The sequence below is a fragment of the Triticum urartu genome, chromosome 6, assembly GCF_003073215.2.
Source record: "Triticum urartu cultivar G1812 chromosome 6, Tu2.1, whole genome shotgun sequence".
NCBI classification, from domain to species: Eukaryota; Viridiplantae; Streptophyta; class Magnoliopsida; order Poales; family Poaceae; genus Triticum; species Triticum urartu.
In genome coordinates, this window is record NC_053027.1 from 94,135,908 (window position 1) to 94,157,560 (window position 21,653).

Here is a 21,653-nt window from a genome sequence, read left to right on the forward strand (position 1 = left end):
ATGAGCGATTGAAGAAGTACGTCGGCCGTTGGATGGACATCCAACACTAAGTGCTGCTAGAATCATGTGTTCACTGACAAAGCCTTGCGTAAACAAGTCAGCCTCGAAATCTGTGGCATCTACAGCCCATTTGCTATTATTTTTATAATTTTTACTCATTTTCTAATTCATATGGAATTTATTGCAACCCATTTTCCATTTTTAGAATTGCTGGCCATTTTCTGGTCAGTACCAGGGTCAAAAAATTAACTAAATATGTGGGAAATTTTGAAAATTCGCAATTTTTTGCTGGGGAACGAAATATTCTTAATCCAAAAATTAATAGCCATACTAAAACATAAAAACAAATTAGTACTATGTCATGTTAAATCCAATGAAATACGTATAAAATATCAGTGAAGAACAAAAACAAAAAAGAAACTTATATCCCATTTGCTATAATTTTTTTGGAATTTTCAACCCCTTTTGATATTACTTTTAACGGACATTGACCATACTCTTAAGCCAGGCCGGAATGCATCCCTCCTCGTCTTGAAAGATTTGCAGCCCAGTAATTCGGAGAAAACAAATAGGCCTAGCTTGGGTATTCTTCAAAAAGAAATACTGGGCTACCTATTTTACCAAAGAACTAGTGCATGAGCATTTAGCTTTATTTATTTATTTATGTTTAGGGGACCATGAGCATGTACCTGAGCCGGATTCATGTGAGATCCTCCCTTCCAGTTAATTATGGCCTTCTCTATTGGGCCTTCATCAATGGGCTGCATGTTATCAACAAGTGGAAAATGTGTTCCGAGTTTCAAAAAAAAATGTGTTCCGTACGATAAATAGTATGCGCTCCGTACGGAAGGGGCACTAAAGGATCGAACCATGCAACGACTTCCAAAACATTGTGTTTGTCGTTCTAACAACACATTTATTCAACCAACAGACGAAATATACTACTGATTGTACATTGAAAACAGCAGCAGTAGCAACCAGGGCTGGGGGTGCAACAGAAGCAGTAAACAGGCCAGAAGAGTGAAGACGCAGCTCTCTCTTCCAAACCAAACATCAGCCATCATTACAAAAGGGCTACCAAAAAAGAACAAGTGTATGCATCAAACTAAATAAAGATCCTACTACACCAAGTGTACGCATCTAACTAACTGGCTCAGTTAGACGTTACTAATTTTTTTGAAATGGAGGCAGAAGAACTGCATCGTCGATTAATTAAGAAAAAGAGAATTGCCTGGTTAATCTACGGAAAACCGGGCTAAAACCGAAGACGTTACTATTTATTAAGCTGCAGTGGAGTCGCAGATGGAGAGGAGTGGGAAACTTCACTGGTTCGAGTGCGCGGCAGCACAGCCGCGGTGGTTAGAAGGGAAAACATAAATTGGACACGGCATTACTTTTATAAGAGACCTGCTTTTTATACCCCACAGTAGGCATACTAACAAGTTCACACACAAATACAACAGAAAAGGTAAACATTCATATCAAACTCACGTTCACAGGACACGTTCATATCCATAGCCAACATTCACAATCGACAACTCAAAAGATTCATATATACACAAGCTCAGCATATCTATGCATCCAAATGATTGATAGATCACACGACAATATTCATACATAATTTACAAAAAGGTTCAGATATACGCATGTTCAGTATGTTTATGCATCCAAATGATTGAGATCACAGCCAATATGATCCATGGACGAACTATAATTACCTAGGGTACAGACTGGTAAATGGTGTTCAATCGGAGGTACTTCTTGCTAAAATTAGTTCTTGTACGAGTAAACTTTCAAGTACATAAGAGGCAGCACAGACAATCTGAACTTTGCTTGTAGGTTTATCCTCAAATAGTGGCCTCGTGCCCAGGGAGGTTTGAGCAACTTGGCCACTTGAGGGAGTCCTGGATTAGGGGGTGTTCGGGTAGCCGGACTATACCTTCAGCCGGACTCCTGGACTATGAAGATACAGGATGGAAGACTACGTCCCGTGTCCGGATGGGACTTTCCTTGGCGTGGAAGGCAAGCTTGGCGATGCGGATATTCAAGATCTCCTACCATTATAACCGAATCTGTGTAACCCTAACCCTATCCGGTGTCTATATAAACCGGAGGGTTGTAGTCCGTAGGACATCAACTCCAGATACAAAAATCATACCATAGGCTAACTTCTAGGGTTTAGCCTCCTTGATCTCGTGGTAGATCTACTCTTGTACTACCCATATCATCAATATTAATCAAGCAGGAGTAGGGTATTACCTCCATCGAGAGGGCCCGAACCTGGGTAAAAACTTTGTGTCCCTTGTCTCCTGTTACCATCCGGCCTTGACGCACAGTTCGGGACCCCCTACCCGAGATCCGCCGGTTTTGACACCGACATTGGTGCTTTCATTGAGAGTTCCTCTGTGTCGTCGCCTTTAGGCCCGATGGCTCCTTTGATCATCAACAACGATGCGGTCCAGGGTGAGACTTTTCTCCCCGGACAGATCTTCGTCTTCAGCGGCTTCGCACTACGGGCCAATTCGCTTGGCCACCTGGAGCAAATCGAAAGCTACGCCCCTGGCCATCAAGTCAGGTTTGGAAGCCTAAACTACATGGCAGACATCCACGGAGATTTGATCTTCGACGGATTCGAGCCACAACCAAGCGCGCCGCACTGTCTCGCGCGGCATGATCTAGCTCTGTCACCAAACAGTATCCCGGAGGCCGCAAACGCACCAGCTCTGACCCTTAATTCGAAGCCAGTTGTGTCAATCGAGGATGAGCGGTTGCACGTCACCTCGGGGGCTGCGATCTCAAAGGCGATCGAGCCGAACGCCAGCCCCACACTCCGTGTGACTCACGACTCCGAGGATCCGGACTCCTCTCCGGACTCCGAACCCCCCACGCCCCTGCCGATCGAATCCGATTGGGCGCCAATAATGGAGTTCACCGCCGCGGACATCTTTCAGCACTCGCCTTTTTGCGATATCCTAAATTCTCTCAAGTCTCTCTCTTTATCAGGAGAGCTCTGGCCGAACTGCGGTCAGCGAGGATGGGATATGGACGATGAAGAAATTCAAAGCCCACCCACCACCCACTTGGTAGCCACTGTTGACAATTTAAACGACGTGCTCAACTTCGACTCCGGAGACATCGACAGCATGGATGACGATGCAGGAGATACCGATGAACCAACGCCCATAGGGCATTGGACAGCCACCTCATCTCACGATGTATACATGGTGGATACCCCTAAAGGAAGCGACAACGAGGAAAAAGGGGATGGAACGGGAGATCGACCCCCCGAAAAGCAATCAAAGCATCGGCGTAAATGCCGACCCAAGCCCCGCCTCGATAAAAATCCAGCCATAGAGCAGGACCAGCCGGTAGACGACGAGCAGGCCTTAGAGCAACCGTCTGAACAGGGCAACACGGATAGAGAAACCGAACATCCCTCCTCCGGCGAAAACGGCATTCCGGACGACCTCACGCCGGATAAACCCATGGAGCAGAAGAATCTCCACGAGAGGCTCATTGCAACTTCACGCAGCCTGAAAAAGCAGAAGCAGAAGCTAAAAACAGTGGAAGATGCACTCCGGATTAGATGGAGCAAAGTAATCAATACCGCAGATAAATACGGCGATGGTCGCCGCACTAAAAGCTATCCGAAAAGAAAGCTACTGCCTGAATTCGACGAAGAGGCCCTAGATCCCTCGCATTCAAAAAATGAGAAAGCCACATGGTCGGATAGACGACCCCATAAAGCGGCAAGCGGTGCCGCACTTAAATCGGCATGCGACCCACCTAAGGATTCGCATCATGGCCCAGTTAGGTCCATTTACGGGCCAAGAAATCAAGCTCTCGTAAGCAATGCAATAAAGCCATCATCAGAATCCGGCACACCCAAATACAGGGGCGCCGCACACCCCCTATGTTTCAATAATGAAGTCCTAGACTATGAATTTCCAGAGGGATTCAAACCCGTAAACATAGAGGCATATGATGGAACAACAGACCCTGGAGTCTGGATCGAGGATTATATCCTCCACATACACATGGCTAGAGGAGATGATCTCCACGCCATAAAATATTTACCCCTTAAGCTTAAAGGGCCAGCCCGGCATTGGCTTAAAAGCCTTCCTGAAAACACAATTGGAAGTTGGGAAGAGCTCGAGGACGCTTTCCGAGCAAATTTTCAAGGGACCTATGTCCGCCCTCCGGATGCAGACGATCTTAGTCACATAACTCAACAGCCCGGAGAATCAGCTCAGCAGTTCTGGAATAGATTCCTCACTAAAAAGAATCAGATAGTCGACTGTCCGGACGCCGAAGCCTTAGCAGCTTTCAGGCGTAACGTCCGAGACGAATGGCTCGCCAGACACCTCGGCCAAGAAAAGCCAAGAACAATGGCCGCACTAACAAGCCTCATGACCCGCTTTTGTGCAGGAGAGGACAACTGGTTGGCAAGGTGCAGCCCCAGCGACCCAAGTACATCCGAAACCAAGGATGGAAACGGAAAACCGCGACGCAACAAGGACCGTCGCCGGACTAAGGAAAAAAGTCTGAAGAGCACGGCAGTCAATGCCGGATTCAAAGGTTCACGACAAAATCAGACAAAACCACCCCTCCAGGATAACAGGGACGATCCATCCAACTTAAATAAAATCCTGGACAGGATATGTCAGATACACAGTACTCCCGGGAAGCCTGCTAACCATACCCACAGAGATTGTTGGGTTTTCAAACAATCCGGCAGACTCAATGCCGAACACAAGGGGCTCGACACAACAAGCGAAGACGAGGACGAACCCCAAAAGCAGAGCACCAGGAAACAAAAGAACTTCCCACAAGAAGTAAAAACAGTGAACTTACTTCACATAACAAAACGTGCGGCACCCATAAAGGTACGCACCACACGACCTATCCCCAAAGGGTCCCGCCACTGGTTGTCAAAACCAATCATCTTCGATCAGCTAGATTATTCTAGAAATATCAAGAATGCAGGCTGGACTGTCTTGATACTCGATCCAATAATTGGCGGACTCCGGTTTTCAAATGTCCTTATGGACGGCGGCAGTGGACTAAACCTGATATATCAGGATACAATCCATCACATGGGGATAAACCCAGCAAGAATCTGCCGCAGCAAAACCTCCTTTCAAGGGGTAACACCTGGTCCGGACACCCATTGTATGGGTTTTCTCCGGCTCGAAGTTATATTCGGCTTTGCCGATAACTTCCGCCGCAAAAAGCTGACCTTCCATATCGTCCCATTCTCAAGTCACTATCAAGCACTACTGGGACGCGAAGCTTTCGCCCGCTTTAACGCAGTACCGCATTATGCATCTCTCACGCTTAAGATGCCCGGTCCACGAGGCATCATCTCTTTGAAGGGGAAGCACTAAAGTGCGCCTCCCCAAGCGGAGGACTGTGCGGCCGCTTTGACAGCCCCACAGTAAAATGGCCTCACCGGCCAAAAGACTTCGAAATAGGTCATTAAAGACCACGAACGCGGATAGACGAGTTCGGTACAAAATCATCATTGATGCAGGCTTAGTGGCCATATACCCCCGCACTAGGGGCTCCATTCATATACAATAAGAGACAATAAAGCTCAATTTTATATATTTTACTTTACACTTTGTTTATTTTAAACTTTTGTTCGGCATGACCCGTTTTCAACTCAGTTCCTCTCTTTTACAGATGAACGTCGTGCGGCGCCCGTCCAGGATACGGCACAACGAAGACATAGGCACAGACGTGCAGTAGGGACCCATCCTAAAGGATTCTTTTTAGATTAAGACCCTGCATAAACCTTTTTTACTGTCTCTTGTTGCTACACATCCCCTGGTTTTTTCTGATATAACCAAGGAGGAGGCTGGCGTCTTGGCATGTGGCCACGTCAGAATTTTTTGCACGTACCTGGACACTAGGGGCTTTTTTTAATAAAGAGTGTTGTTTCACTCGCACTCATAAAGACCGAACACCTTAGGGAGTGTTCGGCGTCGCGAGTTTTGGCATTATATGCATCAGCTCCGAATCATGTCTTTGGTCAAATGTTGGGTTGCCCGGCTCCTGTGTTCGGCTACCTTACGTTCCGCTCTATCGGCTAAGGTAGCACCAGGAGAACTACTGCGATTGTGGCCCAGTTCGGCCGGGCGAGCACCTCAGTAGAGAAAGCCGAAAACTGACTGTCATGATGTAGCGTGAGACTGGTTAGCCACTCGATGACCTATCAGAATCTATCGGATTCCTCCGCTTTAACGAAGGGCCGCTTCCCGGTCAGGCACATACGCGCCCCGAACTCGGGAGAGCGCAGTCGCCACCAAGGGGCTACCTAAATAGTCTCACTGTCAAGCTCCTATGGCTAAGTGAAAGTGTTAAAGCATTATAGTCCAGTTGCCTAGCCCGCTGCGCTATCACCTCCTTTGTAGGACCAAAACATTGGGTTAAGTGTGAAAATGCGTCTTCTGCGAGCACCCCCGCACTATGTGCATGGGGGCTGAAGCCAACGACTGCCATCTTTCAGATTTTGTATATATATATATATCTTAAAACGGCCGCACAGGAGGTGTTCCCAATACTTGAAGGCACAAGTATAAAAAGGCCACTACAGTTTATCAAAATATTACTTTATAATTACATATGCTATCATAACATAGCATATTTCGAGCACTGCGTCTCTATTACACGAGCACCTTCAAGGACTTCCTGAAAATAGTGCTCGGAGGGTACTCGGCTTTTGTCCAAATCTCGGGACGCAACAACGGTGGTCTCCATCTCTGCCCAGTATGTCTTGACACGGGCAAGAGCCATCCTTGCGCCCTCTATGCATGCTGACCTCTTCATTGCATTAATACGCGACACCGCGTCAAGGAATTGCTGCACCAAGCTGAAATAACTCTCCGGCTCCGATCTCCCCGGCCACAGATGACCCATGACGTACTTCATGGCGAGTCCGGACAACCTATTCAGTTCGGCCCATTGAGCCAAACGATCGTCTACTGCCAGTGGACGCTCTGGATTGTGAAACTGCGACCAGAAAAGCTTTTCCACTTCGCGATCTTTCTGATCACGAAAGTGTTCGGTCGCATCAGCAGCACTCGCTGCCAAATCCAGATAGGTGTCCTCCACACTCCACATCCGGTCCAGCGGAGCAAACTTCGGATCGCAAAATTTCCTTCCCAGCATAAAGGGCTTTCCAGCCGCAATCTGTTCGGCCTGACGCAGCTCCTCCTTCGCAGCTCTCATCGCAGAGCGCGCGTCCTTGGCATTGGCAACGGCCTTCTCTAAGTCCGTCTGTTTCGCCTGGTCTTCTTTCTCAAGAAGTTTGCAATGGTCTGCAGCGCTCTTTAACTTTTCGGCCATCTCAGCCATCTCTTCCTTGCTTCGGCAATGAGCAGCCTGTTCGGCTCTCAGCTCTTCAAGGGCTTTCTTGGCAGCTGCATCACTTTCTCTGGCTTGTTCTTTAGCTCGGGCAAGTTCTGCCCTAAGACTCTCCACGGCGGCCGCACCATCTGCGTCAAGCACACACATCGTAAGACACTGGCATAACACTCTTCTTACCTGATGCCGCCCGAGGAATTACATACCTTGAGCCTCATCAAGCCGCTTGTTGACAAGCGCGATGTCGGCACCTGCCACGTCCAGTTGCCGCTTTAGTTCGGCAAAATCATCAGTTCGGCTCGATTCCGGACACCCTGCCGCCTACATTCAAAGGCGACATCTTAGACCTGGGATTATGATCCTCCGCGTGCCGTCATTTTTTGACGACGCGCAGAGTCTCAGGGGCTACTATCTACACAGGGCGCATCTTATTCATGCGCAACTGACAAAAGTGTACATTATCTAATGTACCTCAAAACCCGTCAGTAAACTTTTGACGGCCTCATGCAATCCGCTCTCTGCGGATGAGACCCTTTCAATCACCGTGCCCATCAATGCACGGTGCTCCTCCGAGATAGAAGCTCGCCCCAGCAGAATCTTTAGCTCCTCCGGCCGAGCACCAGACGGTGCCGGACTTGTCCCACGACCTCTTTCGAAGGCCGGACGCGGAGAACCTCGGGGGGCCACATAGCTATCTTCCGCCCCTGCCGGATTCGGAGAAACCCTCCACGACGACACCTCAGGGTCGCCCGCCTCGCTAGGCGGCACGGCAGGGGGAGGCGTCCCGCTCTCCATCATCTTCGGAAGGAGATCCCCCGAAGACGAGCTCTGCTGAGAAGGGCTGAGGTCCGAGCTACAAGGTAAAAATTCGGTTAATCTTCTCAGATATAAATCAAGGATTTCCCTCATCCCTCAAAAGGAAAATCTTTCTCTACTTACGACTCGCTGGGGGCTGATCCCCTTGAGGGCGTAGTCCGGCCGAGGAACTCCCCGGCGTCGGACCCTCTGACGAGGATTTTTTCCCCGCTTCGAGGCCATGGTGTCCGGGTCGTCAGAGGCGGCTCTCTTCTTCCCCTTAGGAGAGGAATTGTCGGTTCCTCCCTTCGGAGCAGCCTCCTTCGAGGATGCCATAGTTTCCTTGTCCTCCCCCTTGCTTCCCTCCAAAGGCATTATCTCCAGCATCCTGGCCAGCACGGGATCCGGCCTGGTTTCGGGAAGGGGAGCCGGACACCTGATCAGCTTTGCCTTCGCTATCCACTCCTGTTTAAAAGGACGGCTCTTTTAGGGGCAAGTTTATGACAATTATACGGATAGAAGGTCCGGGCACAAGGTTGCTTACTTGCGTATCCGGGCGATTGCAGCTTAGGCCTGCGTCCTTGGTTAAATCCGGACACATCTCTTGTGATCCAAAGAACAATTTATACATCTCCGCGAGCGTTGCGCCCATGAAATTCTGGAGAGCTCGCGGTCCCTCTGGATTAAACTCCCACAGGCGAAGGGAGCGACGTTTGCCGGGCAATATTCGGCGAATCAGCATGACCTGCGTCACCTTGACCAGGCTGAGGTCTCCTTCCAAGAGATCCTTAATGCGGCCCTGCAACAAGGGCACGTCTTTGGGCAAACCCCAATATAACCCTCTGTTGACCCATGACGCTAGCCGTGGTGGGGGACCCGAGCGAAAGGAAGGAGGCGCCACCCACTTGGTGCTCCGGGGAGCGGTGATATAAAACCACTCTCGTTGCCACAAGCCTAGCTCCTCTTGAAAAGAGCCCTCGGGCCATGGAGCATCAGCATTTTTGCTTATAATAGCGCCTCCGCACTCTGCGTGCCGTCCCTTGATCATCTTCGGCTCCACTTTGAAGGTCTTGAGCCATATTCTGAAGTGAGGGGTAACACAGAGGAACGCTTCACACACGACAATAAACGAGGAGATATGGAGGATGGACTCCAGAGCTAAGTCATGGAATTCCAGCCCGTAATAAAACAGCAGTCCCCTCACAAAGGGATCCATTGGGAAGCCCAACCCTCGAAGGAAGTGAGACATGAACACCACGCTCTCACCGGGCTGGGGACTGGGAATGACCTGCCCTTGAGCAAGCAACCTATGCGAAATTTCGCCGGTCAGGAACTTAGCCTCCCTCAACTTTAGTACGTCCTCCTCCGTGACGGAGGAGGGCGTCCATCGGCCTTGAAGGTCAGAACCAGACATCGTCGAAGGTCCGAAGCGCCTGGAATCTGGGGCCTACGGTGTTGGAACTCGAGGCGACGGGCGAACTCGCTTGAGATTGAAAAAAGGAGTACGGCCTTGGTCTCTTTATAAGAGGTTGAATACCAAGAGCCCTCCCCGTAACCGTTCGGGACTCGTCTTTAATCGAGGAAATGTGCTAACGGGCACGGTTGGGTTACCCACGTCCGTATTGATGAGAATCCCGTAAAAGGGGTACACGATCTCTGCTTTGACAAGACGTGCCAAGGAAACCGCCTTGCAAAACGTGCGGAGGTGGAAAAGTAAAAACGATTCGAGTAAAGGACTTGGCCGTAGTGTGATGACGCACTACGGAATACGTCAGCAAATTTGATTTGTGTTAATATGATTCTCTCTATGGCAATATGTGGAAACTTATTTTGCAGAGCCGGACACTGCTCTTGGTGTTTACAATCTTCTATGAAGGACTTGGAGGAGGAACCCGCCTTGCAATGCCGAAGACAATCTGCGCGCTGGACTCGTCATCATTGAAGCCTGGTTCAGGGGCTACTGAGGGAGTCCTGGATTAGGGGGTGTTCGGGTAGCCGGACTATACCTTCAGCCGGACTCCTGGACTATGAAGATACAAGATGGAAGACTCCGTCCCGTGTCCGGATGGGACTTTCCTTGGCGTGGAAGGCAAGCTTGGCGATGTGGATATTCAAGATCTCCTACCATTATAACCGACTCTGTGTAACCCTAACCCTATCCGGTGTCTATATAAACCGGAGGGTTGTAGTCCATAGGACATCAACTCCAGATACAACAATCATACCATAGGCTAGCTTCTAGGGTTTAGCCTCCTTGATCTCGTGGTAGATCTACTCTTGTACTACCCATATCATTAATATTAATCAAGCAGGAGTAGGGTATTACCTCCATCGAGAGGGCCCGAACCTGGGTAAAAACTTCGTGTCCCTTGTCTCCTGTTACCATCCGGCCTTGACGCACAGTTCGGGACCCCGTACCCGGGATCCGCTGGTTTTGACACCGACACCACTACTTTCATCCAACTAGTTTACTGGGTCATCTTGGTCCTGTATCTCGCCAAAATTCTACATTGAAGACGAGAAAGGAGGCGGTTGAGAAAATGAAGCACCCAAAATTTTTGTGCAATTCAACGAAATGGAGCATCCTTGGCGTGCAGACTGATTAAGTGCCAGATGAATATACGCGTCAACCAACTTGTCTGGAATCTTTGGACTCCATGCCATATAGTTCGCTACCATATGTGCCGATAACCAAAAGGCACAAGTTGGGACCAAAGACTGGACTGCGTTTTCTGGGCTATGCACCAAGCAATATTTTTGGCGTTCACTCTCCTAACACTTGGAGTTTGACAATTGGTTGACGTCGGTTGATACTCGAATGAATATAGGCACTTCTTGTCAACATCGATGCTTGTCTGAGTGAACTTTGGAGTACATAGCAGCAGCATAAGTACCTGTCCATCTGATCATTTTGTGCACTTCTACTGAAATCACCTGATGTAATGATTTGCCTATGAGTTTAGGCTCCAAATTATTCCTTTATGAAATCGGCAAACAGTAGCACAATACCAAATTACCAATACATATGACAGGCACAATAATTAGGATAAAGACTAGTACCAACATGTGTGAGGTAGCATATCAATTACTATTTCCTTTGACTGGAAGCCGAGATAAGCCAAGCGACTGACAACAAAGGAAGAAAGCATGCGGAGTTTAGCAACTGACAGGAAAGGACGGAAGCTGTCGAGGCAATGAAGCACCCAAAGTTTTTGTCCAGTTCCACAAAAATCGAGCATCCCTGTTGGCACATATATTGAGAGAGTGAGATTACTAGTTTATGAAACATACACTAACAAATAGAAGCACCCTCATTATCTTAATGGGTAAAGTTAGCAACATAATAGTCTTTCTTAAAGAGAGGTATTAGTTTATTTAATCAGTGCCAATTAGCTCAACTCAACACTCAAAGCATTGCCATTTATCATAGGTTGCAAAACTTTAACGTGCAAAGATAAAGGAGTTTCTCATGATAGTAGCACGATACAAATAGAGATGACAACAAACTAATATGGATGAAGGCCTTAGGCCCGTACCAACCTGAGAAAAAAAGCTTATTCATGTAGTCCCATAAGAGATGATAAAGCACTCACTAGAATCACACAATAGTATATATTTTTGTGCACTTCAAATGTATGGTTGAAATCACTCTTGTTTACCAGTGCTGAGATTATATCGAAAGATTATCAAGAACTTCCAGCAGAGTTAAAGCACTGGCTGGGACACAGTTCATTGTATTGTCTTGTGTAGTTCCATTTAATGTATGATTGGCACAACATGATCCCTGTTTGCACAAGTAGGAACAAGGTGAAACCTTCATTAGCTTAGTGAGAAAGGATAGGAAGACATTAGCATATTACTCAACTAGTAGCATCAAATTCATGATGGACAATACGCAAAACATTGCCTCATTGAACCAATGGCAATAAATTGACATGCAAAACAATAGCACTATTATGTCATGACACTAATAATATTCCCTCCCTGCTCCACCACATGATTCACCTCCATAGACAAACATACACACGTACATGATTTAGCATAGGGTCCTACTAAAGATTTGTTTAACTCCAACAGGAAAATTAGGCAGTAATAAATTAGTGGTACTTAAGTACTCCTAATTAATTAAGTGAGACAGCAAAAGTGGAAGGGCTCCCTGGAGGATCGTCTCACATGTAAGGTAGTCGTTGCCGGAGCCCTTGAATGGCCTCGAATGAGGCCTCGGGCTTCAGCAAGATCGCCTTGGCACTGTTTATTCTTCTTCTTCTTCTTCTTCTTCTTCTTCTTCCTCTTCATGCTCTGTTTCTCTTTCTCCTCACCAGTTGGTGAAACCAAGTACATGATTGGCCTTCTAATTCAGGATTGGTTTTGTCAGTGAGGGAGTACAAGTGTACTAGTAAAAAACAACATTATTTTCTCATGGCACTCGGAAAATAGAGATGAACACATGCATTAAATATCATTCTTACCTAAAGGAAGGTTATGGCGCCAATATGGATGATGAGGATTAGAACACAGATCTCCCTTTGTGCAGTTCCAGCAAAATGAACCAACTGTTCCATTCTGACATTCCAGTTAAACAACACAAAAGTCACTTCTTTTAAGAAGAGTTTTGTGCAGTGCACCAAAAGGTCACAGCAGCAACCAGGTGAATTGGATATCGCTGTTTGCACAAAAAGGCACAGAGGAAACAATCAGAGTCTCAAACAATTACAGGAAAAAACATTTGGCTAAACTTGTCATGGCTTATAACAGTGGGTGCACCAGCAGTCCAGCACCATGTACGTAAACAGGGGCATAAAGTGGTGATTCATAGTTTGTTGCCCCGAGAAACAAACATCCAAGAAACATATCTGGGTTGGTCCCATTTTTGTTCACTCTAGCCACCTACTCCTATGTGTGGATAGCAAATCTAGTCCTGGTCATACCACTGTGTACAGCGTTACCCCTATATTTCCCTTTTCGACCAAGAGACCGGTTGGATGACCAGTCTGTACTACTTTCACCCCCTTTCCTTCCTGTTTGTACCAAGTCTGATGTACACACAGGCGGAGCTATGTGTATGGATGAGGGGGCTGTGGCCCCCCAAACCTGGTAGCTTTTGTGAAGATTTTTTTTAAGATGGCATAGATTGAGAAAAATAGGGACTTTTACCCCTTCATAAAGCCATATTTTGCCATTGCCCCTCCCAATGATCCTGTGCTAGCTCCGCCACTGGATGTACATACTAAATTCCCCCACCCCCACTTTATTTCTTGTTTGAACCAAGTACTCCCTCCGTCCGGAATTACTTGTCATCAAAATGGATGTGTCTAGAACTAAAATACATCTAGATACATCCATTTCAATGACAAGTATTTTCGGACGGAGGGAGTACAAGATTCGACTCCATGAAGTAGCTTTACTTCTAACAATAGAAGAAAAAAATATGTGACTTTGGACCATCCGATCGAGAGGGTCTGAGAGGTAGAAAATGATGCACATGCAGCGACGTAGCGAGCTGGGGAAGTAGAGCTAAGGCGGTTTCGAATGAAGATATACCTGAAGGTCGTCGGGATGTGGATAGGTGGGCGGCGGGAGGCCGGATCCGCCCATAGGCAACGACGAAGGGATCGGAGGACCTCCCGCGCCGGCGCTCGGCCAGAGATAACGGTGCGGCCGGCAGTGGGTCTCCTCCCTTGCTGTCGACGATGGCCTAAACGCTGCCCCTCCTCCCCTTCACCGGCGGAGCGGGATACGTCCGGATCTGTAACTAGCGGTGAGGATAGAAAGCCAGTGTTTTTTGAAGGGAGAAAGATGGTGTTACTACCCCTATCTTGTTTAAATCTGGAGAGGATGAGAGTGTGTGAATAGAGCAACCCTAGCAAGCAAGCGCGGAGGCTCCGGCCTATATATACGTAGTGATCAACCCTAGCAAGCAAGTAACCCCTATCTTCGTCAACTCGTACAAGACCGAGCAATTTCATTACTACAACGCCCTCTCCCTCGCGGACTGAGCTCCGGTGCCTTAACTGCACCTGCCTTTGGCTGCATGACAGGAGGGCCAACCACCTGTTGGGCCCACCTGTCATGGACGCAAATGCAGGAGCAGTAAGTTGAAGCTTTCGCTATCCTCCCGCACGAGGTGGACGGACATGCAACAGTGCATTCGATACTGTAGAAGTAGGAGTAATCATTATTGTTCATCTTCTCGAAGAGGCGAAGAGCCAAGCGCAACCTGAACGTGGCAGTTGCGAACGCTCGCGTGGTGCGGTTCCTTGGAGTACTAGCCAGGCTCTTGCATGAGACAAAATTGCTATTGTTTAACAATTAAACTCCATTATCCATTGGTTGATACTCATTCTGCATAGGTCCACGCGCTTAGCACCGTTTCCTCCTGGGGTCACCAATGTTTATTTGCTAATTAATAGCATTGCATGCAATGAACTAGCCATTGCAAGTCATTAAAAGCATGCACACCTCTCATCTCTTATTGGTTGATATGTCAAGAAACAAGAAACAAGGTAGAAGTTAATGCACCGCGCCTAAGTGTTTTGGGACTATTTGGTTTTCGTAAGGCTGGTCATAGTGGGGAGTAACTTAGACTAGTGGCATGCATATGACACTAGCCTAAATTACTACCTTCATAATGCAAAGTAACATAATAGTAGTATTTTAGATGGCTTCATTTATTAGCTTGTAGACTAATCTTATCTTGAAAAGCGCTATGTTACAGTAACATATTATGTCACCACCTCTCATTAATTACTTGCCACATAAGCAAAAAATTCTTGGAGTGCTCTATGTTACTAGCTAAGTTACTCCCACTATGGCTAGCCTAAGATGACTTAAATGTTGGAAATATGCCCTAGAGGCAATAATAAAATGGTTATTATTATATTTCTTTGTTCATGATAATTGTCTATTGTTCATGCTATAATTGTGTTATCTAGAAATCGTAATACATGTGTGAATACATAGACCACAACACGTCCCTAGTGAGCCTCTAGTTGACTAGCTCATTGATCAAAAGATAGTCATGGTTTCCTGACTATGGACATTGGATGTCATTCATAATGGGATCACATCATTAGGAGAATGATGTGATGGACAAGACCCAATCCTAAGCATAGATCAAAGATCGTGTAGTTCGTTCGCTATAGCTTTTCTGAATGTCAAGTATCATCTCCTTAGACCATGAGATTGTGCAACTCCCGGATACCGTAGGAGTGCTTTGGGTGTGCCAAACATCACAACGTAACTGGCTGACTATAAAGGTGCACTACGGGTATCTCCGAAAGTGTCTGTTGGGTTGGCATGAATCGAGATTGGGATTTGTCACTCCGTATGACGGAGAGGTATCTCTGGGCCCACTCGGTAATGCATCATCATAATGAGCTCAATGTGACCAAGTGGTTGATCACGGGATCATGCATTACGGTACGAGTAAAGTGACTTACTGGTAACAAGATTGAACGAGGTATTGGGATACCGACGATCGGGTCTCGGGCAAGTAACGTATCGATTGACAAAGGGAATTGTATACGGGATTGATTGAATCCTCGACATCGTGGTTCATCTGATGAGATCATCGAGGAGCATGTGGGAGCCAACATGGGTATCCAGATCCCGCTGTTGGTTATTGACCGGAGAGTCGTCTCGGTCATGTCTGTGTGTCTCCCGAACCCGTAGGGTCTACACGCTTAAGGTTCGGTGACGCTAGGGTTGTTGAGATATTAGTATACGGTAACCCGAAAGTTGTTCGAAGTCCCGGATGAGATCCCGGACATCACGAGGAGTTCCGGAATGGTCCGGAGGTGAAGATTTATATATAGGAAGTCAAGTTTCGTCCATCGGGAAAGTTTCGGGGGTAATCGGTATTGTACCGGGACCACCGGAAGGGTCTCAGGGGTCCACCGGGTGGGGCCACCTATCCCGGAGGGCCCCATGGGCTGAAGTGGGAGGGGAACCAGACCCTAGTGGGCTGGTGCACCCCCCTTTGGCCCCCCCTGCGCCTAGGGTTGGAAACCCTAGGGGTGGGGGCGCCCCACTTGGCTTGGGAGGCAAGCCACCCCCCTTGGCCGCTGCCCCCCTTGGAGATCCCATCTCCTAGGGCGCCTTCCCCCTAGGGGTCCTATATATAGTGGGGGGAAGGGAGGGCAGCCGCACCCTAGCGCCTGGCGCCTCCCTCTCCCTCCCGTGACACCTCTCCCTCTCGCTAAGCTTGGCGAAGCCCTGCCGAGATCGCCATTGCTTCCACCACCACGCCGTCATGCTGCTGGATCTCCATCAACCTGTCCTTCCCCCTTGCTGGATCAAGTTGGAGGAGACGTCTTCCCAACCGTACGTGTGTTGAACGCGGAGGTGCCGTCCGTTCAGCGCTAGGTCATCGGTGATTTGGATCATGACGAGTACGACTCCATCAACCCCGTTCTCTTGAATGCTTCCGCTCGCGATCTACAAGGGTATGTAGATGCACTCCCCTCTCCCTCGTTGCTAGATGACTCCATAGATTGATCTTGGTGATGCGTATAATTTTTTTTAAATTCTGCTACGTTCCCCAACAGTGGCATCACGAGCTAGGTCTATGCGTAGTTTCTATGCACGAGTAGAACACAAAGCAGTTGTGGGCGTCGATATTGTCAATTTACTTGCCATTACTAGCCTTATCTTGATTCGGCGACATCGTGGGATGAAGCGGCCCGGACCGACCTTACACGTACGCTTACGTGAGACTGGTTCCACCGACTGACATGCACTAGTTGCATAAGGTGGCTAGCGTGTGTCTGCCTCTCCCACTTTAGTCGGATCGGATTCGATGAAAAGGGTCCTTATGAAGGGTAAATAGAAATTGGCATATCAAGTTGTGGTTTTGGCGTAGGTAAGAAACGTTCTTGCTAGAAACCTATAGCAGCCACGTAAAAACTTGCAACAACAATTAGAGGACGTCTAACTTGTTTTTGCAGCATGTGTCGTGTGATGTGATATGGCCAAAAGGATGTGATGAATGATATATGTGATGTATGAGATTGATCATGTTCTCGTAATAGGAATCACGACTTGCATTTCGATGAGTATGACAACCGACAGGAGCCATAGGAGTTGTCTTAATTTATTTATGACCTGCGTGTCAACATAAACGTCATGTAATTACTTTACTTTATTGCTAAAGCGTTAGCCATAGTAGTAGAAGTAATAGATGACGAGACAACTTCAAGAAGACACGATGATGGAGATCATGGTGTCATGCCGGTGACAACGATGATCATGGAGCCCCGAAGATGGAGATCAAAAGGAGCAAATGATATTGGCCATGTCATGTCACTATTTGATTGCATGTGATGTTTATCATGTTTTACATCTTATTTGCTTAGAACGACGGTAGCTTAAATAAGATGATCCCTCGTAATAATTTCAAGAAAGTGTTCCCCCTAACTGTGCACCATTGCGAAGGTTCGTTGTTTCGGAGCACCACGTGATGATCGGATGTGATAAATTCTAACGTTCGAATACAACGGGTGTAAGCCAGATTTACACACGCAATACACTTAGGTTGACTTGACGAGCCTAGCATGTACAGACATGGCCTCGGAACACGGAAGACCGAAAGGTCGAGCATGAGTCGTATAGAAGATACGATCAACATGAAGATGTTCACCGATGTTGACTAGTCCGTCTCACGTGATGATCGGACACGGCCTAGTTGACTCGGATCATGTTTCACTTAGATGACTAGAGGGATGTATATCTGAGTGGGAGTACATTGAATAATTTGATTAGATGAACTTAATTATCATGAACTTAGTCTAAAATCTTTACAATATGTCTTGTAGATCAAATGGCCCACGTTGTCCTCAACTTCAACGCGTTCCTAGAGAAAACCAAGCTGAAAGATGATGGCAGCAACTATACGGACTGGGTCCGGAACCTGAGGATCATCCTCATAGCTGCCAATAAAGATTATGTCCTAGAAGCACCGCTAGGTGACGCACCCATCCCAGAGAACCAAGACGTTATGAACGCTTGGCAGTCACGTGCTGATGATTACTCCCTCGTTCAGTGCGGCATGCTTTACAGCTTAGAACCGGGGCTCCAAAAGCGTTTTGAGCAACACGGAGCATATGAGATGTTATAAGAGCTGAAAATGGTTTTCCAAGCTCATGCCCGGGTCGAGAGATATGAAGTCTCTGACAAGTTCTTCAGTTGTAAGATGGAGGAAAATAGTTCTGTCAGTGAGCACATACTCAAAATGTCTGGGTTGCATAACCGCTTGACTCAGCTGGGAGTTAATCTCCCGGATGACGCGGTCATTGACAGAATCCTTCAGTCGCTTCCATCGAGCTACAAGAGCTTTGTGAAGAACTTCAATATGCAGGGGATGGAAAAGACCATTCCTGAGGTATATTCAATGCTGAAATCAGCGGAGGTGGAGATCAAAAAGGAACATCAAGTGTTGATGGTTAATAAAACCACTAAGTTTAAGAAAGGTAAGGGTAAGAAGAACTCCAAGAAGGACGACAAAGGGGTTGTCGCGCCCGGTAAGCAAGCTGCCGGGAAGAAGTCAAAGAATGGACCCAAGCCTGAGACTGAGTGTTTTTATTGCAAGGGAAGTGGTCACTGGAAGCGGAACTGCCCCAAATACTTAGCGGACAAGATGGCCGGCAACACTAAAGGTATATGTGATATACATTTAATTGATGTGTAACTTACCAGTACTCGTAGTAGCTCCTGGGTATTTGATACCGGTGCAGTTGCTCACATTTGTAACTCAAAGCAGGAGCTGCGGAATAAGCGGAGACTGGTGAAGGACGAGGTGACGATGCGCGTCGGGAATGGTTCCAAGGTCAATGTGATCGCCGTCGGCACGCTACCTCTACATTTACCTACGGGATTAGTTTTAACCTCAATAATTGTTATTTAGTGCCAGCTTTGAGCATGAACATTGTATCAGGATCTCGTTTAATTCGAGATGGCTACTCATTTAAATCCGAGAATAATGGTTGTTCTATTTATATGAGAGATATGTTTTATGGTCATGCTCCGCTTGTGAATGGTTTATTCTTAATGAATCTCGAGCGTAATGTTACACATATTCATAGTGTGAATACCAAAAGATGTAAGGTTGATAATGATAGTCCCACATACTTGTGGCACTGCCGCCTTGGTCACATAGGTGTCAAACGCATGAAGAAGCTCCATGGAGATGGACTTTTGGAGTCTCTTGATTACGAATCATTTGACACGTGCGAACCATGCCTCATGGGTAAAATGACCAAGACTCCGTTCTCAGGAACAATGGAGCGAGCAACCAACTTATTGGAAATCATACATACTGATGTGTGCGGTCCAATGAGTGTTGAGGCTCGCGGTGGCTATCGTTATGTTCTCACCCTCACCGATGACTTGAGTAGATATGGGTATGTCTACTTAATGAAACACAAGTCTGAGACCTTTGAAAAGTTCAAGGAATTTCAGAGTGAGGTTGAGAATCAACGTGACAGGAAAATCAAGTTCTTGCGATCAGATCGTGGGGGAGAATACTTGAGTCACAAATTTGGCACGCACTTAAGGAAATGTGGAATAGTTTCACAACTCACGCCGCCTGGAACACCTCAGCGTAATGGTGTGTCCGAACGTCGTAATCGCACTCTATTGGATATGGTGCGATCTATGATGTCTCTTACCGATTTACCGCTGTCATTTTGGGGCTATGCTTTAGAGACTGCCGCATTCACTTTAAATAGGGCTTCGTCGAAATCCGTTGAGACGACACCGTATGAATTATGGTTTGGGAAGAAACCTAAGCTATCGTTTCTAAAAGTTTGGGGATGCGATGCTTATGTCAAGAAACTTCATCCTGAAAAGCTCGAACCCAAATCGGAAAAATGCGTCTTCATAGGATACCCTAAAGAAACTATTGGGTATACCTTCTACCTCAGATCCGAAGGCAAGATCTTTGTTGCCAAGAATGGATCCTTTCTAGAGAAAGAGTTTCTCTTGAAAGAAGTAAGTGGGAGGAAAGTAACACTTGATGAAGTATTACCTCTTGAACCGGAAAGTGGCGCAACTCAGGAAAATGTTCCCGAGGTGCCTGCACCGACTAGAGAGGAAGTTAATGATGATGATCATGAAACTTCAGATCAAGTTGCTACTGAACTTTGTAGGTCCACAAGGACACGTTCCACGCCAGAGTGGTACGGCAACCCTGTCTTGGAAATCATGTTGTTAGACAACGGTGAACCTTTGAACTATGAAGAAGCGATGGCGGGCCCAGATTCCGACAAATGGCTGGAAGCCATGAAATCCTAGATAGGATCCATGTATGAAAACGAAGTATGGACTTTTACTGACTTGCCCGATGATCGGCAAGCCATAGAAAATAAATGGATCTTTAAGAAGAAGACATACGCGGATGGTAATGTAACCATCTATAAAGCTCGGCTTGTCGCTAAGGGTTATCGACAAGTTCAAGGGGTTGACTACGATGAGAATTTCTCACCCTTAGCGAAGCTGAAGTCCGTCCGAATCATGTTAGCCATTGCCGCATTCTATGATTATGAGATATGGCAAATGGACGTCAAAACAACATTCCTTAATGGTTTCCTTAAGGAAGAATTGTATATGATGCAGCCGGAAGGTTTTGTCGATCCTAAGAATGTTGACAAGGTGTGCAAGCTCCAACGCTTGATCTATGGGCTGGTGCAAGCATCTCGGAGTTGGAACATTCATTCTGATGAGATGATCAAAGCGTTTGGGTTTACGCAGACTTATGGAGAAGCCTGCATTTACAAGAAAGTGAGTGGGAGCTCTGTAGCATTTCTCATATTGTATGTGGATGACATACTATTGATGGGAAATGATATAGAATTCTTGGAAAGCATAAAGTCCTACTTGAACAAGTGTTTTTCAATGAAGGATCTTGGAGAAGCTGCTTACATATTAGGCATCAAGATCTATAGAGATAGATCGAGACACCTCATTGGTCTTTCACAGAGTACGTACCTTGACAAGATATTGAAGAAGTTCAATATGGATCATTCAAAGAAGGGGTTCTTGCCTGTATTGCAAGGTACGAGATTGAGCACGGCTCAATGCCCGTCCACGGCAGAAGATAGAGAAAAGATGAGTGTCGTCCCCTATGCCTCGGCCATAGGGTCTATCATGTATGCTATGCTGTGTACCAAACCTGATGTAAACCTTGCCGTAAGTTTGGTAGGAAGGTACCAAAGTAATCCCGGCATGGAACACTGGACAGCGGTCAAGAATATCCTGAAGTACCTCAAGAGGACTAAGGATATGTTTCTCATTTATGGAGGTGACGAAGAGCTTGTCATAAAGGGTTACGTCGATGCTAGCTTCGACACAGATCTGGATGACTCTAAGTCACAAACCGGATATGTGTATATTTTGAATGGTGGGGCAGTAAGCTGGTGCAGTTGCAAGCAAAGCGTTGGGGTGGGATCTACATGTGAAGCGGATTACATGGCAGCCTCGGAGGCAGCACAAGAAGC